Raw genomic sequence first — 15,464 nt, 5'->3', positions numbered from 1 at the left:
AAAAAGGATTAAATTGTAGAACAAATTGTAAATTTTCGGTAATAGAGACTAAATTGTGAATAACTCAAAATTTAGGATTTTAATTGAAAATAGGAGTTAAATTTAGTTTAATGTGAAATTTGTATGAAAATATAGAATTAAATGTGAGAATAAAAATTAGTCTCGATTTAGGGACTAAATTGGAATTTAAGCAAATATTGAGTAAAAATTTAAAATATTCAATATGAAATTAAATTGTGTTGTATTGATGTATTTTAATTGTTTTAATTCTGTAGCTAACGTCGTACCGGAGTCCTCGACTAAAAAGGGGAAGGATAAAATCAACGTCGAATAACTCGGAATCTACGGTTTGTATTTCTATAATCCAAACCTAGTTACTAATTGTTATATTTTGATTTAGTGCATATGGTAAGTGGTTGAGGTGAGTATTTTGGCACTTTGATATTGAATTGAAATTATAGTTGATTGAAATAGATTTAATTGGTATATATATTATGAATGTATTGATTATTTGAATCGAAATAAATATATGTGTAAATGTGATAATGTGCAATTATGATAATTGGATATTGGTTGTATTTGGAAAGTGAATTGAACCCTATTAACTGTATCTGGCTGAGTCAGATATAGATGGCATGCCATAGGATAAGAAGAGTTCAGAGATTTCTTCGACTTCGAGTCGATGAGGCACTGGGTGCCAATTTACTTCGGTTTAACCGATGAGACATTGGGTGTCAATTTATATAGCACTGGGCGCAGTTATTACTTCGGATTTATCCGATGAGGCATTGGGTGCCAAACTGATGTGTTGGTTGGATCCGTGTGTCTGTCCGAGTCCGAGTCGTGTTAATAGAAGTAATCAAATAATAAAATTCTGTAATCAATATTGAATGATATTGTATGTGAATTGAAAATGAGATAGTGATTTGAAATATGAAAAATGAGATATGTTGTGATTAAATGAGATACATGAGTTATGTACTCATGAATCGAATATTGAATGAATAATGCCATTGTATAAACAAATGTGGATTGATATGTGAAAAGCTATTTATATATTATGCATATTCAAATTCATATAATGATGAATTTGACCAAGGACTAACAGAATGTGATAAATAGCATATGTTAAATATTAAAAGAGAATAACCCAACAAATATGCATTAAAACAATTAAATAAAATTGCATATTATGTTTACTTTTCATGTCATTTTATTAGTATTCGTATTATCAACTACATTTTAAACTAACATAATACATATGATGAGTTGATTGATTCGAATTTTTGTTACTTGTTTAAAAGTTATTTTTATCGACTAATAATTTTTTATAGTAATTAGTATTTAATAAATATATATATGTAATTGTATAATTACAGTTTGTACCGTCAAACATGATATAGGAAATTTGATGTAATTACGGTTTGTCAACTAAACAAGTCTAGAAAATTATAATTATTTGTAATTACACTTTGACTCAAATTATTTTGTGTTGGTACAAACATATCCTAACTATAATTTTACAAATCATATAATTTATACAACTTTCCTTTTCTTTATTGAATCCCTGAAATTTCAAAAACTTGTTTTGGTTGAGAAATAGGAAACATTTTTCTCTCAAATTCCTAACATCTATTGAAGTTTATGCTATCAAATTATATATTTTTTGAATTATGTATAATTTAGATTTTTTTATCAATTTTAAATAATTTTATAATTGTTTTGAATTTTTAAATTTTTATCACCATTTTTATATTTTTTTACAATTTACATTTATTATAATTTCTTAATAAGAAAAACGTGAGCGGCAGGATTCGAACCTGCGCGGGCAGAGCCCACATGATTTCTAGTCATGCCCGATAACCACTCCGGCATGCCCACTACTTTGCTTTTCGTTTCAAAAGTTTTATATATCACTTTTGTTTTTATTTTTTGGTAGTTTTGGGTCGGGACTCGGGATTCAGTTCACGGCTTGATGTTGATGTCTGTTGAGAGGCTGTTCACTGTTCGGTTCAACAGTGTGGAGTTCCCTTGTTGCTCAAACAAGTAAGCTGGAACTACCCTTTGAATTTTTAGTCTTTCAAATCGTAAATGCCTGTCTTTTATTTGTTTCAAGGTTCTGTTCTGTTCTTTTCAATGTTTGCCTGCTTTATGTAAGCAAATAGATAAATGAATAACCCATATGTCGTTTATTTGCCACTTTCTCTTGTAATTTCTTCTGTACTATACATAAAAATTCCTTTCTTCTTAATGGGTGGGTACACCTTCAAAATCTTTCATTTTTCAATTTTTGCACTAAAACTCCTACTTGGCATTGCCATTTATTATGTAAAATAAATCTATGTCCTAATTGATTTTTATTTGTTTAAAGCATGATACTCAAATTAGTATTCAACAAGTTTTATCTTTCATTCATTAGGCCTTTTTCTTTGTTCAAACTCTTAAGCTTGATATTAGCCTTTTCTTTTGCTTTTCCTCGATTTCTTTACCTTTTACGCCGTAGATTGGACCTTGCTGATGACCTGTTTGATGTTTTGCTGGAGTGAAAGAGAGAAAGTGTCCCAAAAAAAACCCAAGTTTTGTCTTGTATTTGTGTTGGATTTTGATAGCCCTGGTTCTTCTTTGAGTATTTTTCCAGCAGGATTATTGATGCTTTCATGGCAACCCATGTGTTGGATGAATTTCCTTCCATTCTGGGTATTTTCCAATTTCTCACTGTTAGCTTTTTTTATTATTTATTTAATTTTATCTGTTTTGCATTGGTAGATTGTGAGATTCGAAATGGCTGCTGGACTAGTTAAGAAGTTCTTTATTGCATCAACGTTGATGTGGATGGCTCCTCTTGCAGTTCACTAAGGTTTTAACCATAATTTACTACCCGGTAAGACCCAAGCTGATTTTATTTTATTTTTTAACATAGAAAAGAGTTGTTAGATTTTTGTTTTATGTTATTCTTACTGATTTTTACTATGTTAGGTTGCTTCAATCTTTTCATTTATTTAGTTTAAATTTTGGTGGCTGTTTTTTACTTTGTTTAGCTGATTGTTATCTAGTCATGAATAGTACATCTCTTTACTATGAGCTTTTGTAGTATAAATAAAAGCTAAATTGTGACATATAGGTGTAATATCACCCTTATTCGGTTTATGTACGAACCATACAAATAGCTCCAATTTTGTTTTAGTATGTCAATGCATGCAAAATCACCTGAAAAGAATAATAGTTGGAAAAACACTTTGAAATGTTTGTCCTTTATGTTGCTGCAACAGCATTCAATTGTGGCAGCAAATAACCAATTTTCATGGAGGATTTCATCTTGTATGCTATAGAATCAAGTTGATTGAACAACAAGTTGACTTGTTTGGAACAGGTTTAACGAATTTATCTCCCCATGCTATGACATTGTTGAGTGGATTCGTTGCTGTAATATCGGTCAATATAGTTATTGCATTCTACATTTATATGGCAATGAAGGAACCTTCCAATATGCATCAGCCTGACCCCAAGTTTCTCACCCACGCAAAAGCTAGTGTATACCAGCCAACAGGTGAACCTATGGAATCCCTAAAGAAACAAGAATAGAATAGCTGAAGCCCTAGAGAAGTAACCATAGTGGGGAGAATGGAACAATGAGGTTTTGAGTATTTTGTTGTATATTTAGTTTCATTGCTTTTGAATCTTTTCATATTATTCTTGAGTTTTGATTCTGGTTTTCGGATTTCCTTTGTTGTTAACTTGTTTTGACCTGCATTTGTTGCGATTATACTAATCATTTGCAACATTAACTTCTCTAGCTTAGCATTTACAGCATCCTTATTCTCTAGAACCTATAATTTTGAACACCAAGATTACATGATATGAAAATAAAATAAAGAGTTAAACTAATACTAGTGTAACACCCCTAACTCATATCTATCGCCAGAATAGGGTTACAGAGCATTACCAGAATATACAGATCAAATACAGACATTTCATATTATTTAACATTCATATAAAAAATGTATCATAAAGTCCCTTATATAAGCCCTTTAAGCCCAAAATACACACTAGAAACAAGTCGGGATTAAACCAGGTTCTCAGAAAACTTTTCAGAAAATATTAAAATTTCTCAAAAGCGCAGGGGACACACGCCTGTGTGGCCAGACCGTGTGTCTCAGGCCATGTGGACTTTCAAAATAGGGGCACACGACCATGTCCCAGCCCGTGTCCCAGCTTGTGTGCTAGGCCGTGTGAGCATACTGACTTGTAATAAATAGGTGCAGGGGTCATACGGCCAAGTCATATGCTCGTGTGCTAGGCCGTGTGAGAATATCTGAGCATTCTGTTTTGAAATTTTCAAGATGCAAGGGACACACGGCCAAACCACACGCTCATGTGCTAGGCCGTGTGTCACACGCGGTTAAGACACACACCCGTGTCTCTGCCCTTGTGGACGAAATAAGGTTATTTCCAAGCCATATTTCGCACCCAAATTGTCATTCACCTTAATCAACATTTTAGACATTAACAAGCCACAACAAAGCAATCAAGGCAAGCCAAAATCATGTTTTTAAACATGATATATGACTAAGCACACTCAAGTATTCATACTTACCAAATTGACCAAATATGTTATCTCAAATCCATCCTCAACATGCTTATTAGATACCCATCATTTAACCATTTCAAACACATATATACATATAATAACATGTCCACTACAAGTCGTTCCAATGGCTAGTTACAACTAAAACATTTATATGCCAACATTGGCTAATTAACCTATACATGCCATTATAACCAAAATTAATTTTCTATTTATATCGAAATGAGCTAATGGATAGTGTGAGATATCTCCGCCAAGCTTCCAATCCAACGAGCTTCCGAATTACTATAAAATAGGGAAAATAAAACAGAGTAAGCTTTAAAGCTTAGTAAGTTTGTAATGAAATCTAACTTATCATTTATCATTTAAGGTAAGCAAACTAAATATACAAACTAATTTGGCCAATTGCCTAACACATATCCTCATCAACCATGTTAGTCATGTATTTTATAGAAATATCAAGAAACATATATGAGCTTAATATTAATCAAATTGTCATATACATAAATTTTCTACATCATGTGTCCATATAACATGTACAAATTATTTCCATATATTTTAGATATATTCGGGTAACAGTTCATTTCGAATTCCTGTTATCTCATATTAGAACTTTGCTCGTTGGAGTCTTTTAAAATATCGATGTCAATTCATATTCGGGAAGCTCATGTGAGCCAATATCGGGTAGCTCCGGAGAGCAATTAATCAGGAAGCTCGTGTGAGCCATATATCGGGACACTTATAAGAGCTGCGGTGTGTCCGCAACAGATGCAGGATCACAACCAAATTGGAATGCTCATAAGAGCTATTAACGAGAAGCTCGTGAGAGTCATAAATGAGGTAGCTCAAGAAAGCCAATATCGGAATGCTCATGGGAGCTAATAACGGGATGCTCTTGCGAGCTGTGGTGTGTCCGCAACATATGCAGGACCATAACCAATTCAAGGACTCTGTATCCATCGAATTTCATTTGTTCAAACGGAACTTAGCACTTGTCAGACATTATCGGATATGTGATCCATTCTTATACATGAAAACTTTATACATTTCACATACATAACATTCAATTCAAACATATAAATATACAATTTAATTATATGAACATATAAATTTATGCCCCTATAATCTTCATATATTCCTTTGTTGTTAACTTGTTTTGACCTGCATTTGTTGCGATTAAACTAATCATTTGCAACATTAACTTCGCTAGCATAGCATTTACAGCATCCTTATTCTCTAGAACCTATAATTTTGAACACCAAGATTACATGATATGAAAATAAAATAAAGAGTTAAACTAATACTAGTGTAACACCCCTAACTCGTATATGTCGCCGGAACAGGGTTATGAAGCATTACCGAAATATACAGATCAAATACAGACATTTCATATTATTTAACATTCATATAAAAAATATATCATAAAGTCCCTTATATAAGCCCTCTAAGCCCAAAACGCACACTAGAAACAAGTCGGGATTAAACCGGGTTCTCAGAAAACTTTTCAGAAAATATCAAAATTTCTCAAAAGTACAGGGGACACACGCTTGTGTGGCCAGACCGTGTGTCTCACACGGTCAAGAGACATGCCCGTGTCTCAGGCCGTGTAGACTTTCGAAATAGGGGCACACGACCATGTCCCAACCCATGTCCCAGCCTGTGTGTTAGGCCGTGTGAGCATATTGACTTGTAATAAATAGGTGCAGGGGTCATACGGCCAAGTCACATGCTCGTGTGCTAGGTCGTGTGAGAATATCTGAGCATTCTGTTTTGAAATTTTAAAGATGCAAGGGACACACGGCCAAACTACACGCCCATATGCTAGGCCGTGCGTCACACGCGACTAAGACACACACTCGTGTCTCTACCCGTGTGGACGAAATAAGGTCATTTCCAAGCCATATTTTGCACCCAATTTGTCATTCACCTAAATCAACATTTTAGACATTAACAAGCCATTACAAAGTAATCAAGGCAAGCCAAAATCATGTTTTTAAACATGATATATGACCACATATACTCAAATATTCATACTTACCAAATTGACCAAATATGTTATCTCAAATCCATCCTCAACATGCTTATTAGATACCCATCATTTAATCGTTTCAAACACATATATACATATAATAACATGTCCACTACAAGCCGTTCCAATGGCTAGTTACAACTAAAACATTTGTATGCCAACATTGGCTAATTAACCTATGCATGCCATTATAACCAAAATTAATTTTCTATTTATACCGAAATGAGCTAATGGATAGTGTGAGATATCTCCGCCAAGCTTCCAATCCAACGAGCTTCCGAATTACTATAAAATAGGAAAAATAAAACAGAGTAAGCTTTAAAACTTAGTAAGTTTGTATAACATGAAATCTAACTTATCATTTATCATTTAAGGTAAGCAAACTAAATATACTCAAACTAATTTGGCCAATTGCCTAACACATATCCTCATCAACCATGTAAGTCATGTATTTCATAGAAATATCAAGAAACATATATGAGCTTAAGAATAATCAAATTGCCATATACATAAATTTTCCACATCATGTGTCCATATAACATGTACAAATCATTTCCATGTATTTCAGATCTATTCGGGTAACAGTTCATTTCGAATTCATGTTATCTCATATTAGAACTTTGCCCGTTGGACTCTTTTAAAATATCGATGTCAATTCATATTCGGGAATGCTCATAAGAGCACATAAACGGGAAGCTCTTCCGAGCCATATAACCGGAAGCTCATGTGAGTCATGTAACGGGAAGCTCATGTGAGCCAATATCGGGTAGCTCCGGAGAGCAATTATTCAGGAAGCTTGTGCGAGCCATATATAGGAACGCTCATAAGAGCTACGATGTGTTCGCAACACATACAGGATCACAACCAAGTTGGAATGCTCATAAGAGCTATTAACGGGAAGCTCGTGAGAGCCATATATCGGGTAGCTCAAGAAAGCCAATATCAGAATGCTCATGGGAGCTAATAACAGGACGCTCTTGCGAGCTGTGGTGTGTTTGCAACATATGCAAGATCATAACCAATTCAAGGACTCTGTATCATCAAATTTCATTTGTTCAAACTGAATGTAGCACTTGTCAGACATTATCGAATATGTGATCCATTCTTATACATGAAAACTTTATATATTTCACATACATAACATTCAATTTAAACATATAAATATGCAATTTAATTATATGAACTTACCTCGACAAGTGTTCGTGTACGCAAAATCTACTAATCCGACACTTTTTCTTTTCCACGATCTAACTTCGTATTTGGTCTATCCGGATCTATACGAGTAAATTTAGCTTAATTTAATACAATTCATATTCAATTCAATCCAATTCACATCTTATGAAAAATTACCATTTTCCCCCTATATTTTTGATTAATTATAATTTTGTCCCTAGGCTCAGAAAATGAAATTCATTCAATTTAATCCTTATTCCAAGCCTAACCGATTTTTACATGTAACAATAGAAACCCATGTATTTCATAAAATTCAGAATTTTTCCATGAATTTTACATATTTTCAATTTAGTCTCTAAATCATAATTTCATCAAAATTCACTTTACAAAAGTTGTTTGTCTATCAACAACCTTTCATTTTCTACCATAAAATTCATAATTCATGCATATTCATCCATGGAAAACCCTAATACTTTGATAATTTTGCAAATTAATCCCGAGATAGCTAGATTAAGCTATTACGATATTAGAAACATAAAAATTATTAAAAACATGACAATAATATTTACCCAATTAAGCCAAATAAGCTTGCTAACTTCAAGCTCTCCAAACTAGGGTTTCCATGTTTTTATTTGGGAAAGATGATATAAAATGATGGTATTTTTTTATTTTATTATTTATCATCTTTAATTATTTCATCTTTCCAATTTCATCCTTTTCTTTATTAAATTTTTCAATGATGAATCATCATACTTATCTAATAACTCCTCTAAATGGTCTACTTTCCATATAAGGACCTCCAATTTTGAATTCCATAGCTATTTGATCCCTTTAGCTACTAGAATTCAACTTTTGCACTTTATGCAATTTGGTCCTTTTTATCAAATTAAACATGTAATCGGTAAAATTTCTTTACGGAATTTTCATACGATATTTAAATTTTAATACAGACCATGAAATAATATTAAAATAATTTTTTCTTCTGGACTCAGATTTGTGGTCCCGAAACCAGTGTTCCGATTTCACTGAAAATGGGCTGTTACAACTAGATTATGAAACACCCATTATGTGGATAAAGAAAATTTATGTAATTAACATAACAAATAAATGAGGCTTTAGTTGAAATAGTAAAGTTAAGATATTAAATATTATAATTTTTTGGGTTCAAATTCCATCATATGCATTTCTCTAGATTTTACATAAAATATAAAATAGTAAAAATATCATCTTAGTTAGTAATGCTTGTTATTTAATAAAAAGAATGAGTTTTCAGTAATTTTATAATTGAGTTGAGACCCGATTGATGGTATATAAATATAGATAAAAGAATAACACGAACTTGATATGGTCAAAGATGGCGAATGTCCAAATATAGAAACTTAAATTAAAGAATAAAAAAAAGGGAGAGGAAGAAAGAAGATTCTACCCCATAGCCACTCCCTAATCTTTAAATAGAAGGATAATGCACTTTAACGCACTCAAACTCACTTCTTCCTGCACTAGCAACAATGTCAATGTCAATCGAGCTAACAACTTATTATGTTGTAATTATACGATTAATCTTTTATGTAAAATCTCATATGTCTGCTAAGATTTTGGATGTTATAAAGATATGGTTGTTATACATCTATATTTGTGTTTAAAATTTAGATTTAGATTATGTTTGAATTTTTAAAATTTTAAATTTAAAAACTATAATATATTCAAATCGGCTTCTTTTAGATTAGTAATTCGTTCATTTAGTGATTTGTTCACAACACAAATCATATTTCATATTTCAATAAAACTTTGTAAGGCTGTGTTTCCCTTAAGTTTCAAAACTGATTTTCAAGTCAAACAAATTTTCAAGCCAAAAGCAATTATAAATAGATAACTTTTCAAATCAAACCAATTTTTTAAGTTAACTTTTCAAATTAAGCCAAAAAGCCAAAAATTTTAGTTTTTGACTTTTCAAAAGACAGTTTGGGTGACTAATTATAAATTTGCCCCATCATTTATATAAAATATAAATACAATTTATATATTCACATTGGATTTTACAATTAATTTATATTAATTATTTAAAAAGCATTTAAAATTTATATTTCAATATCACAATATTAATAATGGGTTAACATAAATTATTTTATTATATTTGCACTATAATCTAAGTTGAATATTTTGTTAATACCAAGAACCTCATGTGATGGTCGGATGGTTAAGGGTGTTCATTGCTCTAGGTGTGGCCTGAGTTTGAGTTGCGCTAGTTACGTTAATTGTTCGAGTTTTTCCCTATTATTGTAATTAACCAAAAAAAATATTTGTTAATACCAAATTAATAATAACTTGGCATCGTGGCAACAATAACTCATGAAAAGAAATTAAAAATGAACAATAACTCATGGTAACAATAACGGTAATTAATGCTAAGTGACTAAAATGTTATAACATGACAACGTAATTGACTAAAACGTAACATTTCAAACATAAATGACTAAAATGTAACTATTTTGGTAGTTTACCTAAAATATATTATTACATTACGTAATACTATATCGCATACTATAATAGTAATACCTAATATATTAATTATTATATATTATTGCTTATTATTATATTGATTGAAATATGCTCTAATTCTTTATACTCTTTGTACATTTAAAAGTTAGCTCTTGTACTATATTATTCAATGTTATATCATATCATATAGTATATAATATATTAATAGTTTATATATATGCATTAATGATTAAACATTATAATATTATGTAATATTAGATCTTTTATTATATTTTTATAACATAATAATAGTTATATATATGTATTAATAGTTTTAGTAATAGTTATATATTACGGGAAGGATTCACTTACATCGGTGTAAAATTAAACTAGTTTTACACCATTCATGTCTCTTTGTATGATTAATGTTTTTGCAATCTAGTCATCACATTTTATATTTTATTTTTATAGATCATGCATGTCAAATTTGATGTAAATTAAAAATTTCAACTATTTAACTATTTGTTTTATGTAAAAAACTTTCAACTATTCAATAAATTTTAATAAATATATATAGTATTTTAGATCAATATGATAGAAATATCGATCGGTTCAAAAATTTACATGCCCGACAAATACAATTATATCAATACATTCAAAGGTTGGATTGTTAAAATATTAATAATACTGAAGAGATATGAAGTGGTGTAATGGATCCCTCCCATATACTATATTATTATATTATGTAATAGTATATATCTATTATAGTTAGCTATTAAAACCGATTTAATCGACCAAATTGAGCTAATTCAAGCAAATCAATTGATAAATTCAATTTTGATTTTGGACCAATTAATAGTTATATATATGTATTGATAGTTTTAAAATATATATTACATTAGGTAATAGTATAGCACATGTTGTAATAGTAACACATAATATATTTATTATCATTATATATTATTGTTTATTATTATGTTGGTTTAAATATGCTTCAAGTCTCTATACTCTTTGTACATTTGAAAGTTAGCCTTACTACTATATTATATAATGTTGTATTGTATCGTATATATATGCATAAATGATTAAACATTATAATATTATGTAATATTATATTTTATTATAATCTATACTATGATAATAGTTACATTATATGTATTAAAAATTTAGTAATACATACTATATTATTATATTATGTAATAGTATATCATCTATTATAGTTAGCGATAAAAACCAACTTAAATAATAAAATCGAGCCAATTCAAGCAAATCGGATGGTAAATTCGATTTTGATTTTGGACCAATTAATAGTCATATATGTGTATTAATAGTTTTAAAATATATTATTACATAATGTAACACTATATTACATACTATAATAGTGGTATATAATGTATTAATTATTATATATTATTGTTTATTATTATACTAGTTGAAATAAGCTTTATGCCCTATAATCTTCATATATATGAAAGCTAGCTCTCCTACTATATTATATAATGCTATATCATATCATATATAATATATTAATGGTTTATATATATGCATTAAGGTTGGTTAGGTAATCGATTGATTTAATGTTGTCGATTCGGTTTGATTTTGAAATCCAAAACCATTTAAATCAAGTTAACCGACTTTACACCTATTAAATATAATTTATATTTAAATCTAAACTCTAACCCAATACCAACCAAACCCAAACCCAAGTCTTATTTGAACTTTATTAAAACCCAACCTAAATATATATATATATATATATATATAAACTCATTCTAAATTAAAAGGTTATTATAAAGATAATAATATTAATAAAAATTAAACATTAATCGATAAAAATAAAATCTAAATTACCAAATCATAAAAGGAAAAGAAAAACTAAAACCTAAATTCTTAAACCTTTAAAATTAAATCGTTATTAATATTTCATAATTTATCATTTGTGATAAGTATAACACTATTTATTATATTATTAAATTAATATATTATCACATTATATATTTTATATTATCTTTAAATTTAAAATTTATAGAGTTTAATAATTATTAATTTTATATATTTATTATACATATATAATTATATTATTAAAATAAATTTATATTCAACTAATATTTATAAAAAATATTTCACTTTATATTTAACATAAAAATTATTATAATTACTTTTTTATTACTAAAATTTTAATATGAATTTGTAATTCTTATCAACACATTTTCATAAAATAAATAATTATCATTTATTTTTATTTTAAGTAATATTATAAAATTATATTAATTATTAATGCATATTACGACTATTGAACTATAAATTCATGCTTTTTCGGGTTTTAGGTTAGATTTATCTCGAGCTCGGGTCAAATCAGTCTCAAACTTAAATTCTTATAGACTCGGACTTTTTTGAACTCGGGTTTTTTGAACTCAGGCTTTCTTGAACTTGGATTGTTACGGGCTCCAATTGACATGAGCAAACTTTCGAACACAAGATTGTTTTGCCAGCTTTACTCATATACAATTAAAATTGTAATTGAAATGTTAGTTTTGGTCCCTATATGTGTGTAATATTAATCACCCTATTGTAAATTAAAAAATATATTTTTCTTGGTTGATTGAGTCTTAACTCAATTGACATGGGCATTGTTGTCAATACAAAAGGACATGGGGGTTCGAGTGCATTAGAGCATATTATCCTCCTATTTATGGGTTGGAGAAAGACTATAAGTAAATTTAAATATTGTGACAAAAAGAGTAATATAGTCAGAACTTATGATGAAACATGTATATTTTCTTATGTTAATGATGCAGTACTTTAACAAATAGTTAAAGAAAATTGTATATAAAATATTTTGTTTCTCCTTCATATTACAAAGAAAACATTTAAGAGAAAGTAGAAGTAGTCTTATTTAGTAGAGAGTTAATTATTTGTTATTTTTGTATAGAGAAGCAAAACATATAGGGTTGTTATTTTAGTCATTGTTATATGACATAATAATTTCTTTAAATTGAAAGCATGATATGGATGGAGATATTATAATTTTTAATATAATGTGAATAACAAATTATAAAATATTACAACGGATAGATATTATAATTTATAATGTCATTTTATTAATTGTGAAATATTTAAATTTATTAATTGTAATTAAGTAATAAAAATTATGTTGTTTAATAAATTTTTAAAATATTTAAAATTGCTGGTGAGGAAGACGTTCAGAATAGTGGCAAAGGGATAAATAGCTTCGATACACGATATAATTTGGGATTCATTAACCATACTTTAGGGTTTAATTTGGAGGGTAAGAAGAGGCAAGATAAAGGAAAAGGGGTAATATGTTTAAGTGAGGAGGATAAAGAGGATATGGATGAGAATAATGAAGAGATATCATTAGAGAATGGTGAAGGGAAGAAGAGACATAGGTTGAGTTGTCAAGTACAAGGTCAATGTTTGCATGCAAGGGAGGTTGGATAAGGAGAACAGAGAGGAACAATTTGAAAAAAATAGATATCAGGGACTGCCAACAGGCAAGCCGATCGAACGCAATGAAAATCTTAAATTAGAACGTCCGTCGATTGGGGACTCCACAGGGCATTAAAAGACTTCAGGACATGCTGAAGCTGTATAATCCTCAGGTTGTCTTCTTTATGGAGACTAAATGAGACAACTTTCGGATGGAAAGAGTTAGACGACGATGTGGGTTTCATTGTGGGATAGATGTAGCGACAATTGGAACAAGAAGTGGGTTAAGCCTTGGATAGAAAAGCGAGGTATCGGTAAGCTTGAAGAGTTTTTCAAATAATCACATTGATGTTAATATTGAGGATAGTTAAGTTAGATCAACTTGGTGACTGACTTGAGTTTATGGAGCACCGGAGGCTCGTGGAAGAAGTGAGGCATGGAACATATTAAAGAGATTGGGTAGAGAATAAGTTACACCATGGTTGGGTTGTGGCGATTTTAATGAGATTTTATTTTCTTTTGAAAAGGAAGGGGGTTTACCAAAGGATGAAGGACATATGGAAGAATTTAGGATAGCTCTAAATGATTGTCGACTGGAGGATGTGGGATATATTGGTAGGTGGTTTACGTGGAACGAGGTAACCTTCCTAAAACATATATTAAAGAATGACTTGACAGAGGGGTTGAAAATATAGAATGGATCGATTTATTTCCTGAATATACAATTTGACATTTGTCTTATTCTTTTTTTGACCATTGTCATTTGTTTTTTCAAACTAAACAAGAGGGGATGAGCAAAAGAAGGGAAGGCTTTAGATTTGAAGCATTGTGGACCATGGAGACATCTTGTGAGGAGGAAGTGAAAAGGTTATGGGTGATGAGTAGAGTAAGGGTGATGGAGAAATTAGAAGTAGTAGGGAAAGGATTACAAAGATGGGAAATGGGAATAAAAAATTACAGAGAGGACTGTCTAGAAAGTTACTTGTTCGAATTGAGGAACGAGATGGAATGGAAAGGACGAATGAGAATTTGGAAGAATTAATTGATGCTAAAATTTATTTAAATATGGATATTGAGAAAGAAAAAAGGTACTGGGAGCAACGAGCAAGGATGAATTGGTTAAAAGGAGATAAAAATAAAATTTTTTTCACAATTGTGTATCCTATTGAAGAAGAGCAAATCATGTAGAGGAGCTTGAGAATGAACGGGGACAAATAACTACAGACAAAAGAGCAATGACGGAGGTGGCAAAGAGATATTTGGAAAACTTGTCTTCATCAGGAGGAGTCAGTAATCCTGAGTACATATTATGTGGAATTAAGGCATACATTTCGAATAGTATGAACAAAGACCTAACCAAAGATTTACTAGGGAAGACATTATTCTTGCTCTTAAAAGCATGGGACCAATCAAAGCTTCTGGGTGTGATGGATTCCCAACACTATTTTTCTAAAAGTATTGTCATGTTGTTGAGCAAGAGATTAGAGATTTTTGTCTAAACAATTTAAATAACGAAGATATGGTTGATGAGATTAATTTGACGAATATTGTTCTCCTACTTAAAGTAGCAAGTCCAACCCACCTCAAGAATTTTCGCCCTATTAGCCTATGATTTACAAGATTATATCAAAGATGGTAGCTAATCGACTCCAAAGAGTATTGAACGTATGTATCGATAAAGCCCAAAGCGCTTTTGTGCAAGGTAGACTAATTACGGATAATGTTCTATTAGCATATGAATTAATGCAT

General features: G+C 30.2%; 1 long non-coding RNA gene and 1 other non-coding gene across 2 annotated transcripts; one reads left to right on the top strand and one right to left on the bottom strand.

Annotated features, from left to right (window-relative positions):
* Positions 1 to 1,799: 1,799 nt before the first annotated feature.
* TRNAS-AGA (transfer RNA serine (anticodon AGA)) lies at positions 1,800 to 1,881 on the bottom strand. Its single transcript has one exon. It is a non-coding gene; the product is annotated as a tRNA-Ser (tRNA).
* On the top strand, positions 1,881 to 3,685 carry LOC105775001 (uncharacterized). The gene is made up of 3 exons (XR_001127633.2): positions 1,881 to 2,046; positions 2,767 to 2,881; positions 3,371 to 3,685. It is a non-coding gene; the product is annotated as an uncharacterized LOC105775001 (long non-coding RNA).
* Positions 3,686 to 15,464: the final 11,779 nt, after the last annotated feature.

This window comes from Gossypium raimondii, chromosome 10, assembly GCF_025698545.1.
Source record: "Gossypium raimondii isolate GPD5lz chromosome 10, ASM2569854v1, whole genome shotgun sequence".
Classification (NCBI taxonomy): Eukaryota; Viridiplantae; Streptophyta; class Magnoliopsida; order Malvales; family Malvaceae; genus Gossypium; species Gossypium raimondii.
The sequence above is the reverse complement of the archived record's forward strand: the minus strand, read 5'-3'. Positions and strand labels throughout refer to the sequence as shown.